Raw genomic sequence first — 19,312 nt, 5'->3', positions numbered from 1 at the left:
CGTAAGATTTGAAATCATAAAACTCCTTGAGGAAAAACATAGGCAGTAAGCTCCTTGGGATCGTTCTTGGCAGTGACTCTTTAGGATTTAAAACTAAAAGCAAATGCAATAAAGACAAAAACAAACAATTGAGACTCTGTCAAACCAAAAAGTGTCTACACAGCAAAGGAAACAATCAACAAAATGAAATGGCAATCTACCAAGTGTGAGAACATACTTGCAAATCATATATTGATAAGGGGTTAATATCCACAATATATAAAGAACTCATATAACTCCTTAACAGCAAAAAATCCAATAAAGAATGAGTAGAGGAACTGAATAGACATTTGTCCCAAGAAGACATACAAATGGCCAACAGGTGCATGAAAAGGGATTCAACATCATAATCACCAGAGGAATGCGAGTCAAAATCACATGGGGTAGCACCTCACACTTGTTAGGATGTTGATCATCAAAAAACAAAAAGTGAAAAGCGTTGTTGAGAATGTGGAGAAAAGATAGCCCGCCCCCCCCCTCCCACCGCCCAACTCTGATGAATTTGGTGAGGGGCAGGGCCAAAGTCTGCATTTCTGACAAGCTCCCAGGGCTGCTCACGCTGCTGGGCTGGGACCACACACTGACACCCAGCTCTCAGATCCCAATCTGTCCCGGGGGAACTCTCCTTCATTTTGCTTCTATTCTTCCTCTGCTCTAGCCTAAAGCCTATTTTTTTTTCAAACTTTCACAGAAAGTTAAGTTCCTCCTTAACTCTCTGACTCCTAGACAAAGGCCTTGTAAGCTCTTCTCAGCCTTTGGCTTTCTAGCAATTTTTATTGAGCTGTTTCTCTACTTCAACCCAAGAATTTAGCGTAACTGTTTATTAATAAAACACATTTCTGGTGGGGGATGTGCATAGTGTTCACTTTGGAATCATTCACTGAGCAGGTACCCTTATGCTTGAAGCAGTTTTTCGCATGGATGTTACATTTCAATTTTCAAAGAAGGTTTGTTAAACACGCATCCATACCGATGTTGAAGCCATGGTGTTCGAGTCTCTGAAACCCAAAGCCATGGCCAGAGGTTATGCCACCGGCCAACACGGGGCTGTGACTCTGAACCTGTAGACAAGTCAAACGAATCCAGGAGGTTAGTTTCCGGCTTGGCCCTAAAAGCAGATGTAAAAAAGAGACCACATTTCAAACTGTATTTCAAAGAGACAAGGGCAAAACTACCTCTGGCCCTGCCCTTCCTACTGCAGCAACAAAGCCTAACGCCAGCAGCCCTGGCTGTGCCAGGACCTTAGTCTCCCCATGTGTTCTTTTGGTTCTCAGGGCCAGTCCTGTTCTACTGCCCAAGGCTTAAAGTTGGGTTTTTCGGAGGCCATGGTAGTTGTTCTCTATTCCCATTTCAAAACAGGACCAACTGAAAAACAGACAGCAGATCACAGAGTGTGCTTTCTTACTGATAAACATCGACTTGAACGTGGATTCAAATATTTGTCTAATGATTGCCCTGGCTGGTCTAGCTCAATGGAAAGAGCGCGGGCCTGTGAACCAAAAGACCGAGGTTCAATTCCCAGCCAGGGCACATGCCTGGGTTGCAGGCCAGTTCCCAGCAGGGGACGCATGAGAGGCAACCACACATTGATATTTCTCTCCCTCCTTCCTTCCCATAAATAAATAAAAGCAAATAAAAGCTTAAAAAAATCTTTGGCTTAGCATTTCTGCCAACAATTAGGGCTGAGTTAGGTAGGCTTCCTCACTAGGTCACAACGAGTCCCAGAGGACTTGAACCTGCCACACTATGGGTAACAGGTCAAGATGCAGTGTCCTGGAAGGTCATCAAAAAAGAGAAAAAGTAACAGACTTGGCTGAGCAGGCCTATTCTCCCAAATTCCTACTCCTAGATGTCCCCTCTTCCCGTCGGTAGGTCTGAGTAAGGGGGCAGTGGTGTGGCCTACCTCTATTTCCTCTCATTGGAACTACAAGACCAGAAAAGAAATGGCAGTCCCCCCAACATACAGTACGGTTTTACTGGAATTTAGTTCATGATTTCCCTGCTGATAGACAGTTAGGTTTTTCTAACCTTCCACACACTCACATGCCACATGGAAGAGCCTGTCTGCTCGTATGTTTCACAGTGCGCACGTTTCAGTTTTCCTCTAGGCTAGGTACCTGGGAGTGAATATCCATACTGAATGTATAAACGTTCAAAATCATAAAAAATACCGGCACTTTGCTTTTAAAATGCTGTACGTGACTTGTGCTTGAGCCAGGATGCGTGCGAATGTCTGTTTCCCCACAACTTCATCAGTGTTGGTTATAATTGGTCTTTTTATTTTTTCCAAATATAAAAAGTGAAAAGGCCATATTTATTTTGTTTTACTCTACATTATTCTATCACTGAGGAAAGTGAGTATCTCTTTATATGTTTGCCAGCCATTTGCATTTCTGCTGCACAGGATCGTATGTTCATTTCCTCCTTTACCCGTATTTCTATTAGGTTATTTTTTCCTTACTCATTTGCAGACATTCTTTATATATTTTCATCACTATGTTACCTATTTTACCCTTTATACTTGTGATGATTATTCTTTCCAGCCGTGTGCTTGTTTTTTAAGTTGAATATGTATCTTTGGTAGTATGGAAAACTCTATTTTTATGAGGTTGTCAAATTATATTTTAAAAAAGAAAATCCTCACCCCAGGACATTTTTTATTGCTTTGAGAAAGAGAGGGTGGGGGAAGAGAGAGAGAGAGGAAAATGAGAGACAAATATGAATTGGTTGCCTTCTTGAGCCCCTACTGGGGATCAAATCCACAACCTGGATACGTTCCCTAACTGGGAACTGAACCTGCAACATTTCAGCCTATGGAATGGTGCTCCAACACTGTTCCGTAGACTGAAACATCAGCGTGTGGTTGCCTTTCTCATTCCCCCAACTGGGGAACCTGGCCCACAACCCAGGCATGTGCCCTGACTAGGAATTGAACCAGAGATGTTTTGGTTTGTAGGCTGGTGCTCAACCCACTGAGCGATACCAGCCAGGGCTAATGGCTATTTTTAAAAGGTGGTGAAATAAACACTGTTTTGGCATTTGAAGGGGAAAGTTTCCACTAAATGGAAAGATCAGTTATGTGGAACCTTGATTCTTACACTTCCTTGGTGGGCTGAGAGATAATATAATTCTTAGATATGAAAAGAATAAAGGTCATTAAATGCACAGCAAGAGAGATCTTACCCGCATGTTTCTTTTTTTCTTTTTTTATACTTTTCTCTTATCTGTATTTCTTATTATCTGTACTTTTAGACAAACCTGCAAAAGACCCCTGTGCGTCTTTCCCCCACTGACCTGGCTGCTGTGGGTGTGCAACTGCGTGGGTGTGCAGCGTGGCCCCTTACTGCTACAAGGTTGCAGCCTCGGTGCGTTTCTTCTCAGTCTCATTGCTTCCTGCCAGGTAGAAGTTCCTGCCTGGTCCTGTAACTCGAGCTTCTGCATCTCATATTTAGCCGGAGGGTAAAACTAGAAGCAGCTCAAATTTTAGCCCGGAGGGTCAAAATCAGGGATTATTTATCACAGTTCTGGCTGGTGTTGTCCCGTGAACTGAAAGGTCATGAGTTTGATCCCTGGTCAGCACACATACCTAGGTTACCAGGTTTGGTCCCTGTCAGGGCACATACAGGAGGCAGCTGACTGATGTTTCTCCCCCTGCTTTCCCCTCTCCAGAATCAGTAAGGATGTCCTCAGGTAAGGACCATGTTGAGGGCCAGGTCCCCAGTAGGGGGTGCATGAGAGGCAACCACACACTGATATTTCGCTCCCCCTCTTTTTCCCTCCCTTCCCCTCGGTCTAAAAATAGATAAATAAAATAAAATAAAAGGATTATGTATCACAGTAACAGTAACATAGGAACAATCTGCAGCAGCATGCCTTTACCATTGAGATTTCACTCTTCTTACTCAAGGTGTCTCCATGGTAACGCACTTGTGCCTCCAAACAGCCTTGATGGCCCTGTGGGAGATGGGGTTACTGCTCCCTCACCCCCTCCCTGCAATAGAAGGTAACACCTGCAGCCTTGGCATGTGGCTTGGCAGGGTGTCCTGCTTTGACACATTTTTGTGCTTCCATTGATGTTGGGCTTGACTGTGATGTGTCTGTCACCTGAACAGAATTTTTAAACGTGCCTGCATAGTTTGTCTTGGTTTCCTGAGCCCCTGTCCCTGCTGTGAACAGCTTCTAGTCCCAGCATGAGAGGCATGTGCATGGAGCTGACCTGAACCAGCCCCACAGCCTGAAGCCGAACCACCCCAGTGGACCTGGAGACCTGTACTGAGAAACATTGCGGTTGTAAGCCACTGAAATTTCACTCTTTTTGTTTACCAAAATCACTGCAGGAAAACCTGCCCCATCCAGCACCCCCCTTTGGCACAGGCCCCGTGTTTCCATGCAGCTCCCCTGTCATTCCAAGTCCCTCCCTCCTCACCAGACATGCACCGTGACTTTGGCTGCAGGGGTCTCCACGCTCCCCACTGGGGCTGGTGCCCCTATCACTCGAGAGATAATATAGTATCTCTCGAGTCTCTGGGGTCAAAGGCCAGGAACAGCTCCCCTTAGCTGCTGTTGAAGGACCTCTTTCTTCCACCTTGGGATAAACTCTGTGAGGCCATAACACAGCCAGCCTGCACTGTTTTCTACAGCTCTTAAGCTTGACTAGTTTTTTTTTTCATTTCAGTACCTGACTCCTCTCCCCAGGAGCCTGATACAAAAGGGCGGGACCTAAAGACAATCTGAGACTCCACTCGGGCTGCATTCAAACCCGGTCTCCTTACCAACCAAACAGAATCCTTGGGCCACGAAAGAGTGCTCTCGGTGGGGTGAGTTGCTCTCCTTTTAGAGTACCACTGTGCAGGTGAGAAAGTGAATGTTCTCTATCTGAAGGTGGGCTGCGGTCCAGGCGTCAGCTGTCAGTCCCAGCGGGTCAAGCATCAGGCCCTTTGGAGAACATAATTCCTGGTGGCCCCTGTGGAAATTCACACGAACTCCATAGCACATACCTGCGCTCTGTCTGGGATTCTAAGGACAATGAGTGGCTGGTAAATGGTATTGTCACTTCCTCAGAGCAAAGTAGGTCCATAACATACTAGTCCTGGAAGATTCATTCTTTCACTCATTCTGCAAGTACTTATTCAACTACTGCGCTAAGCACTAGAGATACGAAGGTGAGGGACAAAGTCCTTGCCTTCATGTAACTTGCATTTTTGGGAAAAGGAGTGGAAGGGCAGAGAAAATAGATAAACACATACATTCACCATTTTAAGTAGTGACAAGTGTTATAGTAAAAAGCAGGGCAGCCCTGACTGGTGTGGGTCAGTGGGTTGGCTATTGTCCCACAAACCAAAAGGTCACAGATTTGATTCCTGGTTAGGGCACATGCCTGGGTTGTGGACCAGGTCCCTGACTGGGGGTGTGCAAAAAGCAACTGATCAATGTTTCTTTCATGCACCAATGTTTCTCTCCCTCTCTTTTTCCCTCCCATCTTCTCTAAAAATAAATAAATAAAATCTTCAAAAAAGTCAGGGTAAATGATTAGAAGAGGTTGGCGGCCTGGCTGGTGTGGCTCAGTGGAATGGGTTCCAACCTGCGAACTGAAAGATCACCGGTTCGATTCCCAGTCCCAGCACATGTCTGAGTTGCAGGCCAGGTTCCCAGCCGGGGGTGTGTGAGAGGCAACCGATTGATGTTTCTCTCCTTGTTCTCCCTTCCCCTACATCTAGAAATAAATAAATGAAATCTTAAGAAAAGAAAGAAGAGATTGGGATCTTTGACACAGGGCAGGGAGAGGGCATCTCTGAGACTTAACATTTAGGTGGACACCTGAATCAAGGTAAGCAACAAGCTACAAGGAGTTTCAAGGAAGAACAATCTGAAATAGGAAGAACAAATGTAAGGATTCTGAGTCTGGAACAAACATTTAAAGGCATTGTGGAGGCCGGCGGCTAGAGGAGTGTGAGCCCAGAGGAGTGAGAAATGGTGGGTGGGCAGAGGCCAGGTCGGCCTCATAGGAAATTTGAATTTTACGGAAAGCAGAAGAGAAAGCCACTAGAGAGAGTTGAGCAGGGGAGTGGCTTGTAATCTGATTAATCTTTAGAACTTCATCTTTACTAATATAAACAACAGGACAAGAAGCAGCAAGACCACTCACAAGGCTGCTGCAATAGCACGACCAGCGCCACCAGTGGAATGGACCAAGGGGAGCGGTAGAGGTGGTGAGCAGCAGTCAGACTTGAGGTGTTGTTTGAAGGTGGAGTCAGCAGGGCTTAGTAAGCAATTGGATGTGAAGTGTGTAGAAAGGAGAAGAGTTAAGGACTTTCCGGGATGAGCAGTGAGAGGTGGAAGGAGGTCTTGAGAAAATATTCCAAGACCTATTACATAGCTTTTCCAGATTCCCCTCTGCCATTTAGAGGGATGGGAATGTCATGAAGACAGTTGGATATGCAAGTCAACAGTCAGGAGAAAGGCACGGCTGGGTGTATAAACCCAGGAATCACCAGCGTTCAGACGGGTTCAAATGAACAGGACTGCTTGAGAGAGAATGGGGGTTGGGGACGGACTCTCATCTGTCTGGAACCTCACAATTCGGAAGACGCCTTGAGAAGTGCGCACGGTTCTCCATTTGGATGTAATGGCTGATACATGTTCTTGAGGGTGGGGGCCCTGTCTTAATCATCTTGGTAGCCCCTCCAGGTTTTGCATAAGCCCAGGTGTGGGCCCCTGTCTCTATAGCAGGGAAAGTCTCCACTGAGGCTTCAGCTCTGAACTTGAGGGAACACGGCCAAGCCAGGCTGAGTTGCAGCCAGAAACCGGGAGTGAGCTACAATTACCTTTGTGTCCTGCATGGACTCACACAAGTCTGTGGCCAGGATGCCAATTATGTCGTGTGGGAGGAGAGAAACGGGGATGAAAATTTCTTAGCATTTGAAATTTTCAATGATTTCCTTCAGCAAACCTCTAAGCTTTTAAAATAAATCTTTCACAGTTGCTGTGATAGAAATAATTGCCTGCGCTTAAATTGTGCTGGCCTTATAACCTTTGAAATCTTTTTACTTATGGAGAATTTCCAACTCACACAAAAATAGACCAAATAAGACCAGGAGTTCTCTAGGCATCTCCCATCTCAACCCCCTACCCGTCATCTGATGACACCCTGCCCCACCTGTACCCTGACCAACTTCCTCTCTCCACAGATTATTCTGAAGCAAATCTCAGACATAACATCATTGCATCCATAGAAATTTGGGTACGTTTCTTTAAAGGATCAGTTTTTTAAATATCACCACCATACAATTATTACACAATAGCATCAAATGTTCTGTCAGCGTTTAAATTGCCAGTTGTCCCGTAAAAGTTAGGAATTCTTCTGTTTTCATTTTGTGGTATTTTAAAAATGTGACCCAAATATTGTCCACACTTTGCGAATGGTTACTATGATCTTAAAATTTCTTTTAGGGGTAGGTTTTCTCTCCACTTTTGTTTATAACAATTTATCTGCTGAAGAAACCAGATTGCTTATTCTGAATAGTTTCCAACAATCATGGATTTTGTTTATTGCATTGCATAGCTTATTAAACACCTTCTTTTGTCCTATCTTCTATAACCGGAACTTGGAATTAGATCACTCTTTTTAATATAATTTAACACATAATTTGGAAAATACAAAGAAAGTAATAAAGGAAAGCACAATTTTACTAAATTTAATCCTCACTTTGAATAGTAAATTATGAAAATGGAAGTTCTCTCTTACCTTCATGGGATCTCACTCTTCAAGAGTAACCACGAGTAATAATTTCGGGCTTAGAGGACATAGTTCCACTTGTTACCAAAAGGCAGTTGGGGACCTGCTTCCCGCCACCACCCTCTAGGCAAAATTCCAGAGGCAAAGGATAAAAGAATGGAGTCTTTACTTAAAAGCTTCACAATTTTGAAAGAACAGCTTTCCACAGGCATTAGTCACTTAAGCCTATCAATTAAGGCTGAACCGTAACTCTTTCATTACAGCTTTAATCACTTAAGCTTATCGATTAAGGCTAAATTCTTTTTTAAAACTATATTGTATTGAATATGCTATTACAGTTGCCCATTTTTCCCTTTTGCCCTCCTCCATCTGGTACCCCCATTTCCTCCAGCATTTCCCCCGCCTTAGTTCATGTCCATGGGTCACATACATAAGTTCTTTGGCTTCTCCATTTCCCATACTGTTCTTAACCTCCCCCTGTCTATTTTGCACCTGCCATTTATGCTTCTTATTCCCTGTTCGGTTCCCCCCACTCTCCCCCTTCCCCCTCCCCACTGATAACCCTCCATGTGATCTCCATTTCTATGATTCTGTTCCTGTTCTAGTTGTTGGCTTAGTTTGTTTTTCTGTTTTTAGGTTCAGTTGTTGATAGTTGTGAGTTTGTTGTCACTTTACTGTTCATAGTTTTGATCTTCTTTTTCTTAGTTAAGTCCCCATTTCATATAATAATGCCTTGATGGCAATGAACTCCTTTAGCTTATTCCCAGCACTGGACACCTGGGCTGCACAGTCTGCTCTGGGGCTGGGATTGCTCAACCTCCAGTTGTCCCTCCGAGTTTTTACCCACTGAACGTGAACGTGGGACCCCTAATTCTGCCAGCTGCCCCTGTCACCTCACCACACCTCCTCTCCACCCTGGCCCCAGCTGCCTTTCTCTGCTCCTGCTACCCATCTGGACGAATGTTTCTTCTTCAACTCCTTGGTTGTAGGACTTCCATACAGTTCAGTTTTCTGGAAGTTCCTGTTGTTTTGTGTTTTATATTGGTTGTTATCCATCTTGTTGTTGTACAAGGAGGTAAAGCATGTCTACCTATGCCTCCATCTTGACTGGAAGTCTAAGGCTAAACTCATTAACATCTGAATTCTATCATTCCCCTGACAGTTTTCAATTATCTTATTTCTATAAGGTTAGTTTATTAAGTGAAACAACATAAGATACAAAACCTACACAATTTTGGAAGAATGGCTGGCTTCTACCTCAAAGCTCATCCCTCTAAAACACCCAAAGAAGAATAAAACTGCCACCCTCCACCAGGCCAGCCTGATCTCAGGTTGCACCCAGAGTTCCTTCCCATCCAAAATACTATCTGTTGTCCCTTGGGAAAGGCAGGCAACTGCAGCAGAATCATGCAGGCGTCCTCAAAGAAAAGAGCCTGAGAACCAGAGCCAGCCCATCTGAGAGCTCTCAAGAGCCCTTTTTCTTAAAAAATATTTCACTTATTTATTTTTAGAAAGAGGGAAAAGGAGAGAGAAAGAGAGGGAGAGAAACATGGTGCGGGAGAGAAACAGCCATTGGTTGCCTCTCTCATGCCCCCAACTGGGGACCTGGCCTGCCACCCAGGCATGTGCCCTGACTGGAAATTGAGCCCACAGCCTTTTGGTCCACAGGCCAGTGCTCAGTCCACTGAGCCATACCAGCCAGCACACCCTTCTTTTATTTCAAATCTTCTTGCCCATAATTCCATGCACTCCAGAGGCATTCAGCTTCTCAGCTAATCCCACAATCCTAGACTATTTACCATTGCCTCATCCTACCATCCCTCCCTACTCCTCCCCAGTGATCTTTCTGTATCACAATTCAAAAATGAAGGAAGAAAAAAAAATGAAGGAAGATGTGAGGGTTAATTTCATGTTTCACCTTAACTGAACCATGGCTACCCAGACATTTCCTCCAACCTTATTCTAGGTGTGTCTGTGAGGGTATTTTTGGATGAGATTAACATCTGAACCAATAGACTGAGTAAAACAGATTGCCCTCCCTATATGGGTGGGCCTCATCCAATCAGTTGAAGGTCTGAATAGAACAAAAGCACTGATTCTTCCTCAACTAAAATGGAACCCCTCTTACCTGATTGCTTAAACTAGGACATTGGTTTGTCTTTCATTTGTTTTGTTTTCCCGTCTTTGGACTCACACTAAACCATTGACTCCTCTTGGGTCTGAGCCTGCTGGCTTTTGGACTAAATTTATACCATCAGCTCTCTTGGTTCCCAGGCCTTTGGACTTGATCTGGAATTATGCATCAACTCTCCTGGGCCTCCAGCTCACCGTCTGCAGATCTTGGACCTTCTTACCCTCTGTAGTTGCAAGAGCCAATTCCTTATAATAAGTACATATATATGAGATATACATATCCCCTATTTGTTCCATTTCTCTGGAGATCCCTCACTAATACAGAAGGCAAGTGGAGGGGATGGAACCTAGGCTAGACCTTGAAGGATTGGTGGCATTTAAATGGTTAAAGACAAGAGGTAAGGGTATGCCAGGAAAGCAAAGTGGAAGCGGCTGGATCTGTTGAATGAATGAATCTGTTGTGTGGGGCTCAGCCGGGTGTTGGACAGACTGCAGCTGAGACTTGGGTTTGTTGAGTCACGCAGGCCTTTGGAGGCCAGGGTAAGGAGTATGTACTCAGGCAGATAAACAAGAGCCACTGTCTACTCTTATCAAGATAAGAGTCAGGTGTCAAAGAAGTTCACGTGTATATGAAAGAGCTCAAAGCAGCAGGATTTGCTGGGCAAGTTCCACTATGGAATTCTGAAGAAATGAAAGCAGTACAGAATCCTCCCCCACCAAAGATCACAGCCTGACTCTTCGACAACCCCCCCTCCCCCCTGCTCTGCTCTCAGCCCCTCTGAGCTCTCTAGTTCTCAACTTGGAGTGCTCCTTGCCTTCTGGTTCCAGTCCTTTTCCAGAGTCTGTTTCAGGGACTCTGGTTATCTCCCTCATAAACATGAGAGGCAATATAGGGTGCAGTGCTTCAGTATCTCTGGAGCCATACTACCAACATTTAAATCCCAGCACTATTTTTTTAAGACTTTACTCATTTATTTTTATTGTTTTAAAATATTCTATTTATTTATTTTTAGAGAGAGGGGAAGGGAAGGAGAAAGAGTGGGAGAGAAACATCAATGTGTGGTTGCCTCCTGTGCGTCCCCCACTGGGGACCTGGCCTGCAACCCAGGCATGAGCCCCAACTGGGAACCGAACCCGGCAACCCTTTGCTTCACAGGCCCTGTGCTCAATCCACCCAGCCACACCAGCCAGGGCTACTCATTTATTTTTAGAAAGAAGGGAAGAGAGGGTATGGGCCCTAACTAGGAATGGAACCTGTGATCTTCTGGTTTGCAGGCCAATGCCCAATCCACTGAGCCACACCAGCCAGGGCCCCCAGCACTATTTTTAATAGCTATGTGACCTGGGGCAAGCAGCCTCAACTGTCTGAGCCCATTTTCTCATCTGTAAAACGAGAGTAATAGCAACTTATGCAATACAGTTATTAGGATGAAATGAGACAGCCCGTGTTAAGGGCTTAGAATGGGCCTGGTGCAATAGTAATAGTTATTTTTTTACTAAAATATATGCAAAGCACGAGGTTTTTGCTTCCACTGCTCTACTCTCCTGTTGAGGTCACCAGTGGCCCTGAATTTCATCCCCTGGACGTCAGAACTGCGAGCTGCACTCTCTTGGGGATCTTCCCCAGGACACTGGCTTTCCTCCCTCCTGAGGCCCCAGGCTGGTTCCTTACCCTTTGTCTGCAGCTAGTTGAGCGCCCTGACTTGGAGAAGTGAGTCTCTGCTCAGCGAGGAGCCCCGAGGCACTTTCCCAGCAGGCTGAGCGGATCCTGACCAAGAAGGGAGGTGCTTTGGAAATACCTGAGCCAGCACAGAAGAGATCTGGAATCCCTCCGCGGCTGTCACAGGCCTGGTATTTGCTGTATTCATGCTTCTCAAATCCCTCAGCCACAGGCACGCCTCCCCTCCTCCTCCAAGTCTCTGGGCTCTCCTTCTGTTTCCCATCTCTGCTCCAGACCAGGAGCCTTCCTCTCAAAAAGCCTGGCTTGTGTCTGACACCTGCCTTACTCTCTCTGATCCAAAGGAGCTCTCTCCTCCGTTTTCCTCTAAAGGCTTTATTGATTTTCCTCTCATATTTAAATCTGCAATCCATCTGAAATTGATCCTGCCTCTAGTTTGAATGTTCTGGAAAGAACTGAACTGAAAATGGTCGGTTTTCGTTTTTGAGGCCATGGTGTCTGACCGGACTGTTTCTGCTTCCTTGCCCTCCAGAGCTGACTTTGTTTCTGCTCAGGTCCAAGCCTGATTCTCCAGCCTTCCTGTTCAGTTTGAGGCTTCTACAAAGTCCCTTATTAATTGCATTACCCAGAATTGGTTTCTATTGCCTGCAATCGAATATCCCTAATTTTTACACCCCTAGAGAAGTGCATTGCTTGGGAGAAGGAGGAGGAGGAGAGAGAAAGAGAGAGAGGCAAGGAGGGAGGGAGAGGGGGAGGGAAAGGGAGAGAGAGAGGGAGGGAGAGAGACAGAGTCTTTATAAAGGCATTAATTTCATCATGAGGGCCCGACCCTCAGGACATCACCAAGTACCAACACATTGGGGGGTAGGGCTTCAACATTTGAAGCTGGAAGGGGACACAGACATTCAGTCCACAACAGCTGCTCAGTAGGCAATGAACAGTATCTGCCATTCCTGCTCCCTGTGGTAACTACGTGGTGCCAGCTTGGGGATCGTGTTGGTTGCAGGGGACACCAAAGATGTGATTATGGTACTCTCGGTAACAGTGAAATTATGTGTTTCTAGCCACTCGGGGCTCACACATCTTCCCTCACAGACCTCCAGAGCTTGAGACTTCTAGTCAGTGGGCTCTGTCCACCCCGGCAGGTGTCCTTGACCATCTCAGCCATCATGGGGCAGGCTGAGTGTGGGTGGGACATCAATTCTGTAAAGAGGGTTGGGCTCGCAGGGCAGAGGTAGTAATACAGCTTGAACTACAGGCATGATTTTTACTTATTTGTCCAGGAACGTTACCCATCTCCTCTGATGGACCCTTAACTTCAAGCAAGAACAGCAGAACACCAAAATCTTCATTAAGCTGGGATTCCAGGGAACCTCACTGGGGGCAGTTCTGCAGTAGGATGAGTGGAGAAGCCTGGATGCCCCAAGACAGTTTATTCAAGTTGTTATGCCCATCAAATTATTTTGATGCATGTACATCGTCAAGGGTTCCATAAAGGAGGACATTAACGACACATAGCCTAGAACTTATCCTCTACACAGATGGTTCTCCACCAAAGTGACACCACCACTGGGGAATATTGGAAGTTTGTGGTTGTCATGATGACACCCCTGGCATGTAATGGTCAGACACCCCAAATGTTAAACATCCTGCAACACACAGAACAGCCCCGTACGACAACGAGTTGTTTCGAATTCTATAACACTGTAATATCAATTTGGACGTTCATGTATTCTCAATACATGCAAAGTGTGTTTACAATGATCTAAGTCTAGAATTTAAGTTGGCTTTGACATACAAACGCAAAGTATCTTTTGCATAGTTTCAACATGCTCTAGACTTGGAAGGAGTGTCGTTATTGCACAAACGGAAGAATGATTGTTCTCTGTCCAGTTTAAGACCTTAGCACAGATTGTTTACCAGTTCAGGAAGCCACGTCACCGGTGCCCCAGTAATTAGCTAGCACATCACCTGAGGCCGTCTGCACTTGCGACTCTCGCGTTCCTGGAGATCGTGGCGCTGGCTGCACGCACCTCCTGTGGTCACTCAGTGTCTTCCAGAGCATCTGTGCCCCAACATCAACACACTGAAATGCACAGTTTCTCATTACGAAGTGTTTTCCCTTCCCTCTTTTCTTTTATACTTCAACTAAGGCACTATACTGATTTTTTTAAATTATAAAATTAACATTTAATTTTAAAAAGAAAAAATGTATACATACATGTAGTAGGTAGAATTATCTATAACTTTCACTGCAGAAGAGTACAGGGGTGTTACAAAACATTCTTATAAAAGGGGGGCATTTGGGTTTGATGAAGTAGAGAACCATTGCTCTGTGGGGACTAATTTTTTAAGTTCTCTTACATGGACACAAAACATGAATGGACCACTCAGTGAATTTTTATAAATCACTCATTTATTATCCAATTTATATTTATAAATTAAAGTTTTATAAGTTACCCATCTTCTCTGATGGACCCTAATTTTGTCAGCTCACAGGACTCTCCCTCACACTTCCTCCTAGTCACTTCCCACCCACAGCCCTGACTTAGAACACCAGACATTAATTTTGCCTGTTTTTAGTTAAAACTCCATGCAGAAAATTATAATTAGGTGAGGTCATGGATGTGTTAACTGACCTTACTGTGGTAAACATTTCACAATATGTATACACAGATATCGAAACAACACATTGTATACCTTAAAAGTTACATGATGTAATATGACAATTATATCTCAGTAAAACTGGAAAGAAAAAAGAAAATACTTTATGTAAATGACATCATATAAATGTATTTATGTCTGGCTTTTTTTATGCTCAGCACTATATTTGTGAGAATCATCTATGCTGCATGTATCAGTAATTCATTCATTTTCAATGATGAAAATATTTTATTGTATGAATATAATAGAATTTATTTTACCCATTTGACTATTGATGGAAACTACTATATTTGAGTAGTTTCTAATTTTGGACACTATGAATAGTTGTTCCTGTGAATACTCTTCTACCTATCTTTTCTTTCTTTTTTAAAAAATTTTATTTATTTATTTTTAGAGAGAGGGGAAGGGAAGGAGAAAGAGTGGGTGAGAAACATCAGTGTGTGGTTGCCTCTCATGTGTCCCCTACTGGGGACCTGGCCTGCAACCCAGGCATGTGCCCTGACTGGGAATCGAACCAGCGACCCTTTGCTTCTCAGGCCTGTGCTCAGTCCACTGAGCTACACCAGCCAGGGCTCTTCTACCTATCTTCTCATAAGCACACACATATATCTGTTTCTGTAGGAGCACCGGAAGTACTATTGTCGAGTAATAAGTGTGCCTTTGTCGAGCTTTAACTTTTTAACAGCTCTCCAAAGTGGTTGAAATAGTTGGCAGGGTCACTGCAGTTGTGATAGTTCCACTTGTTCCACACTCCCCTGTTTGGACATTAAATGTATCCTTCTAACCCTACCTTACATGGAATCTTGCCTTTGTGGCTTTAAGATGTGGCTAATGAAAAATTAGGAAGGTGGGAACACGGCCACTCAGCACAGAGTCCTTTCTGAAAGTACTCAAGGTTAAGTGCTGCTAAGGCGTGTTGCTGGCAAGTCCTCTGAGAAAGGCTTTGGCTGCCACAGCCAGTCCTGCAGTCTCTGGGACTTGGGGGGAGGATGACTAACCTACAAGGCCATCCAGGCAGAGAAAAGGTTGTTTGAATGCTCCAGGCCTCCAGCCTGGCTGAGGCTGCACAGGTGGGGAGTCTGGAGCCGGCAGAAGGGAGGGAAGTGAGGGGGCTGCAGCTAGAAAGCTGACTCAAGGTAGGTGGGTGGGAGGGGGAGCCAGGGTACAAATGACTGTATTTCCAAGATGTATGCAAATCCAACGTAGTTAGAACTAGGTTTTTAGTTGAACAATTCATTCATTATGATATGGTAAAACCTTCCCCTCACCAACCACCACAAAAGGGCACATAATGAAAAAATAAAGTCTCTTTCACCTCTTAGATGGACAGTCAGTCCTCTGGGCCTCTCCCCAGAGGCATGGTTCCTCCAGAGCCGCCTGTGCTGTACCTTCAGTAGGTTATTCAGCTTCTCTGGGCTTCAGCATCCTCATCTTTAGAATGACGAGGTTGGGCCCAATGTCCCCCAGACTTCCTTACTGATAAAAATCACTTGGGGAGGGGGAGGACTCATTCACCATATGGTTTCCCAAGGCACAGTCCCTGGGGTTCCAGTTTAGTGGGACTGCAACGAGACCCAGGAATCTGTATCACTGACAGATTCCTTAGGTGATTGTTTTATTGTCAGAAAATTGGGGAGAACACCGGAATTAGAGAGCCTTTAACATTTAAATCTTTTCAAGTGCCCGTAATATTCTGTCCTTTAGAAATCATAAAGTGATACTACCTCGTAGAAATGTGGAGTTTCTAAGTAATGAAGAATGAAGATGAGTGTTTTCACGGCAGCACAGCAAAATTAAAGAAAAAAATCTCCGGGCTCTCTGTCAACAACACTGGTAAATGCTGGCTCCTCTCCTCGGTCTCGGCTGACCTTACTCCCTGCCTGGGGTCCCCGGCAAGAGCAAGGCGGCAGTTTGCCCTTGCCTCCTATTGCACGTGCCCGATGATCCTCCATGCTGCCCCTTGAGATCTAGGCTCCTCCTTTTTATGTTCTCATGGACTTGATCTTCCCCTTCCCTTCCGAAAACATTCCCATCCTTTGGCTCATTTTCTGACTGTGTTAAGAATGGGTGGAGGTTAGAATAACAACCAAAGCTCACACACGTGCCTGGAGAGAGACCAGCACTGATTTAGACACTTTACAACTAGATTTGAAAGCCCTACCAACAATCCCCTGCTATAGGTGCTCCTTTTATCAACTCTGTTTACAGAGGAGAAAAATCAGGCACAGAGAGGTTGTGGCTGAGGCGACAAGGCAGTGAGTGACAGCTGAGAGTGGAAGCCAGTTGGGTCCAGCTTCCGAGTCCACACTCTCACTCACCATGTCATACTCCTCTTGGTACAGAGCAGCTTTTATGTCCTCCTTGCTGGCTGACATATTTGTATTTTAATAAGGCCTTTCAGGATGCCAGGCCTTGACTCAAAGTTGGGAATAAGGGTGACTAGATACATCTTCTGTGAGTGTAGGGGCGGGCTTTCTCTGGCTAGCTCCACCTTGTGGTTATTGATTGGTCTGCCAATGAACATTGCCTCACTTGCCCTCAGATACTGCTGCGGTTCCTAACAATGACTGAGGCTGCGAGTCCCTGCACTACCTTCTGAATCATTAAAGAGAGATTACACTGTGCACAGCCTGGTTCATCTCCTAAGTAAATTCTTAGTGAGGGGTCTATCACCAGGCACCCTGCCTTCACCAAGCTGTAGTTTGATGGGGGAAATGTATGTTAAAGAACAACATTTAATCGAGTAAACTTGAAGATCTGATTGGCTTTACTAAACTATCCGTGAATCAGGCAGCGTCCCGTCTAGCAACTAGGATGTTCCCATGAGTTTTTCCCAACAAAATGGAAGGTTTTTCATAGGCAGAAGGAGGATGGGACTAAGAAGTTTAAAAAGGTGAATTATTTCAAACAAGGACCCCTTTCCCTAGAACAGTAATTTTCAACCCGTGAGCCACAGCACACTGGAGCGCCACAAGAAATTTTAAAACACGCACCACCTGACTAGTTAGGGGCACTGACCTCTTTTCCCTTACATTGTCAAATAAAAAAAAAATGACAAAAGCCAACACGACAAGAGCTATCCAGCATTAATGAACCAAAACTGTATCCATTTTTTGGTCAGATCATCAGAAAAAGTATTTTTTGGTGGGCCACAGAATTTTAGCAATCAGTGCATGTGTGCTGTGAGGTGAAAAAGGTTGAAAATCTGCTGCCTTAGAGGAAAGCAGGGGTCTTAGGTGGATTATCTCACTAGAGTTGATCAGGAAATTCCAGACTGATTGGTTTAAAATTTCACTCCTGGGAGAGGCTCAAACAGCAATTAGGTTAGTTATTAAGTTTTGCTTTGGTGACGTGGCTTAGCAATAGTGACTCCATTTTGGACTGTTGTTTGCTCGTTTCTTTCTTTCACCATACATATTAATCAACTAATCACAAAGTAAAAGATTGCAACAGTGACAAAGGCAACTAAGGGGAGATGCCAGGTGCTCTGAGAGCACAACGAAGGTCGGATCCAGCAAGGGGTCCGCTGAGCAGAGATCTTGAAGCATGAGGGTCACCTAGGTGAGGAGAACACTCCAGGCAGAGAGAACGTGCAAAGCTCTCTGGTGGGTGGGGCATGGTAAACAGAAAGCCAAGGCAGCTGGACTAGAAAGAATCAAGGAGAACAGGCTGAAAAGGCAGGGAGGCTGGACCACATGAGGCTTTGTGGGCCACACCAATGAGTTTGCTTTGTCCTGAGAGGGAGGGCAAGGACAGAAAGGTTTGATCAGATTTGTGTTTTGAACCCATCACTGTAGCTGAAGTATGGAGAATGACCGTTCCATGTACTTTTTTTTTTGTATTCTGAGGCCAGCCATTCTGGACATGAAAGATGACAGATATAACGGGTTGCTTCCAGTCAAGTCTCCCGCCTTCTGTGGTTGGTCCAGAGGACTGCATACTGCTATGCTGCCCAGACAGGGTACACTCTGGGACCTAAACCCTTCTAGGGTAGAGCCACCTAGTTTTTGGTTTTAGGTGAGTGGCATACATTCACTTGTCACTCACCTAAAACCAAAAAGTAGGTATATTTAAAAGAGACTTGCAACCGTCCAGGCTAGTTCTTTTTGCATAAATATCTTGTGCTTGGTATTGTTGTACAGAGATGCTGCCTCGTTTAATCCACACCGCAGTCCTGTGAGAGAGATGTTATTCCTGTCCTACTGGTTTAAAAAGGTTAAATAATTTCATTCCACTCTGAAATGCTCAGGAAAAAGACCCGAGTCTTCTTGAAAACCCTTTTTTTACATACACCCAAGTCAAGGGTAAGTTGAGACCCCTTTCTACAGATTCTCTATTTGAGGAGAGCACTGTTATAAATAATTTTTATTCTGGCCACCCCTACTCTGACCTAGAAGAACAGTTAGCAAAGAGGCACACCTCCCTCTTTCTAGTCACTTATTTGCTCATTGGAGTGTACCAGCAGCCCTCTTCCATCCTCTAAAGGCCTGCCAGGCAACCATGCATAAAAGTGGCCTTAAAAAAATCTTCTTATGCAGGTGATTAAGGCCCGTCTTTTGTCCTCCAGTTTTATTCATATACTCTGGTAACTAATAGTGCAAATTCATCAAAGCACTTACCAGTCAGTGCCATGAAGGTTTGATTGCTCATGAAGTTCAAGGCAAATTACTTTTAAAATGCAGTTCCAATATCCCATGTTGAAAAATTTTTTCCCTAGCAACACACTTGGAGCACAGATAACTTCAGCCTAGGGAAACATCAGTATTTTCAAAAACAATGATGTTGATTTTTCTCAAAGGTTCTACTTTTTCTCTCTCTCTTTTTGAAATGACTAACAGGACCAATCAGACAGGTTCTTAGAACCATCATCTTTGTGGGAGGTGTGGGGGGAGCAGGGTTGGCACGAAGAGGAATGAAGGTATTGTTTCTGCTTTGGCATAAGAAGGCAGGATAAAGCCCTCAACTTCATGAGTGAGTTCTTTGCATTTCTTTTCAATGCTCATATCCAACATTGAGGAGAAACCAGCAGCAGAGGGTGTGCGGAATGGCCACGGAGAAGGTGA

General features: G+C 44.7%; 1 long non-coding RNA gene across 1 annotated transcript; it reads right to left on the bottom strand.

Moving 5' to 3' along the window:
• Positions 1-1,014: 1,014 nt before the first annotated feature.
• LOC118998578 (uncharacterized) lies at positions 1,015-11,623 on the bottom strand. Its single transcript, XR_005068894.1, has 3 exons — positions 11,580-11,623; positions 1,215-1,404; positions 1,015-1,100 (listed from the first exon to the last, which is right to left on the bottom strand). It is a non-coding gene; the product is annotated as an uncharacterized LOC118998578 (long non-coding RNA).
• Between the last annotated feature and the right edge of the window lie 7,689 nt (positions 11,624-19,312).

The sequence above is a fragment of the Sturnira hondurensis genome, unplaced genomic scaffold (genome assembly GCF_014824575.4).
Source record: "Sturnira hondurensis isolate 20B ecotype Veracruz unplaced genomic scaffold, ASM1482457v3 Scaffold0014384, whole genome shotgun sequence".
NCBI lineage: Eukaryota > Metazoa > Chordata > Mammalia > Chiroptera > Phyllostomidae > Sturnira > Sturnira hondurensis.
This window is presented reverse-complemented; position numbering and strand designations above follow the sequence as displayed.